Source organism: Petromyzon marinus, unplaced genomic scaffold, assembly GCF_048934315.1.
Source record: "Petromyzon marinus isolate PM22_M1 ecotype Great Lakes invasive population unplaced genomic scaffold, UKy_Petmar_22M1.pri1.0 PM_G_Scaffold_92, whole genome shotgun sequence".
Lineage (NCBI taxonomy): Eukaryota > Metazoa > Chordata > Hyperoartia > Petromyzontiformes > Petromyzontidae > Petromyzon > Petromyzon marinus.
In genome coordinates this window covers 662501-665000 of record NW_027423049.1, presented here as the reverse complement: position 1 = coordinate 665000, position 2500 = coordinate 662501, and positions in this window count along the sequence as shown.

The window sequence follows — 2500 nt, the reverse complement described above, 5'->3', positions numbered from 1 at the left end:
ATGTCTCCAGGGAGGTGTTAAAGATGTTGGTGAACACCGGAGACAGCTGGCCAGCGCAGTGCCTGAGGGTGGCTGGAGAGACAGAGTCCGGCCCGGCTGCTTTGCGTGGATTCTGCCTCTTGAAAAGCCCATTAACTTCTCCCTCCTGAAAGGAGAGAGTCGTTTCTGTAGTATGGGTGGGGGATGGGGCCTCTTGGGTGGGAAGGGGTGGTTCAGGACAGTCCAATTGTCTTTCAAATCTACGGTAGAACTCGTTCAGGTCGTTGGCTAGGCGGGAGTCGTTAGTGGTGTGGGGCGCTCTGGGTTTGTAGTTGGTGATGTGCCTGAGCCCTTTGGCAGACAGAAGCAGCGTCGTTAGTAGAGAACTGGTGTTTTAGTGTCTCTGAGTACAGTCGTTTAGCCTCTCTCACCGCTTTGCTAAACCTGTTCTTCGACTCCTTGAATCTGTCTCTATCCCCACTCCTAAACGCTTCCTCCTTCTCCAACCTCAACCTTTTGAGCTTTGCTGAGAACCAGGGCTTGTTGTTGTTAAAGTTCACCCTGGTACGTGTTGGGATACAGCAGTCCTCACAGAAGCTGATGTACACAGCCTCTGTGAGTTCATCCAGACTATTGGTAGCAGTCGTGAACATATCCCAGTCAGTACAGTCTAAGCACGCCCGCAAATCTTCCACAGCCTCACTGGTCCACTGTTTAGATGTCCTCACAGCAGGTTTACAGAGTTTTAGTTGCTGCCTGTATGCACGAATCAGGTGGACCAAGGGAGTTCTGTGCGAGCCGAACAGCCCCGTGACCCACAAGAGAAACATCCCCGCCAAATTCGAGCGTTTGACGGGGTCTATCCGTGAAAAAATATTCACGTTTTTGAGTGCACATGCATTTCTGCTGCAAATGCCTCTGGAAGTTTCATGCCGTTCGTATGCCAATTGTGGCAACACGAAAATGACCCGTTTTCCCATTCCGAGGGATTTCTGTGCGACCCTAACAGCCCCGTGAGCCACAAGAGACACATCCCCGCCAATTTCTAGCGTTTCACGGGGTCTATCCGTGAAAAATATAGACGTTTTTGAGTGCACATGCATTTCTGCTGCAGATGCCTCTGGAAGTTTCATGCCGTTCGTACGCAATGTGGCAACACGAAAATGACCCCTTTTCCCATTCCGAGGGATTTCTGTGCGACCCTAACTAACAGCGCCCGTGAGCCACAAGAGAGACATCCCCGCCAATTTATAGCGTTTCACGGGGTCTATCCGTGAAAAATATAGACGTTTTTGAGTGCACATGCATTCCTGCTGCAAATGCCTCTGGAAGTTTCATGCCGTTCCTATGCAATGTGGCCACACAAAAATGACCCGTTTTCCCATTCCGAGGCATTTCTGTGCGACCCTAACAGCCCCGTGAGCCACAAGAGAGACATCCCCGCCAACTTCTAGCGTTTGACGGGGTCTATGCGTGAAAAATATTAAAATTTTTGAGTGCACGTGCCTTTCTGCTGCAAATGCCTCTGGAAGTTTCATGGCGTTCCTATGCAATGTGGCAACACGAAAATGACCCCTTTTCCCATTCCGAGGGAGTTCTGTGCCACCCTAACAGCCCCGTGAGCCACAAGAGACACATCCCCGCCAATTTCTAGCGTTTCACGGGGTCTATCCGTGAAACATATAGAAGTTTTTGAGTGCACATGCATTCCTGCTGCAAATGCCTCTGGAAGTTTCATGCGGTTCGTACGCAATGTGGCAACACGAAAATGACCCGTTTTCCCATTCCCAGGGATTTCTGTGCGACCCGAACAGCCCCGTGAGCCACAAGAGACACATCCCCGCCAATTTCTAGCGTTTCACGGGGTCTATCCGTGAAAAATATCAATTTTTTTTTGACTGCACATGCATTTCTGCTGCAAATGCCTCTGGAAGTTGCATGCGGTTCGCATGCAATGTGGCGACACGAAAATGACCCGTTTTCCCATTCCGAGGGATTTCTGTGCCACCCTAACAGCCCCGTGAGCCACAAGAGAGACATCCCCGCCAATTTCTAGCGTATCACGGGGTCTATCCGTGAGAAATATTCACTTTTTTGAGTGCACATGCATTCCTGCTGCAAATGCCTCTGGAAGTTTCATGCGGTTCGTATGCAATGTGGCGACACGAAAATGACCCGTTTTCCCATTCCGAGGGATTTCTGTGCCACCCTAACAGCCCCGTGAGCCACAAGAGAGACATCCCCGCCCACTTCTAGCGTTTCACGGGGTCTCTCCGTGAAAAATATCACATTTTTTGAGTGCACATGCATTCCTGCTGCAAATGCCTCTGGAAGTTTCATGCGGTTCGCATGCAATGTGGCGACACGAAAATGACCCGTTTTTTCCCATTCCGAGGGATTTCTGTGCCACCCTAACAGCCCCGTGAGCCACAAGAGACACATCCCCGCCAATTTCTAGCGTTTCACGGGGTCTATCCGTGAAAAATATTCAATTTTTTGACTGCACATGCATTTCTGCTGC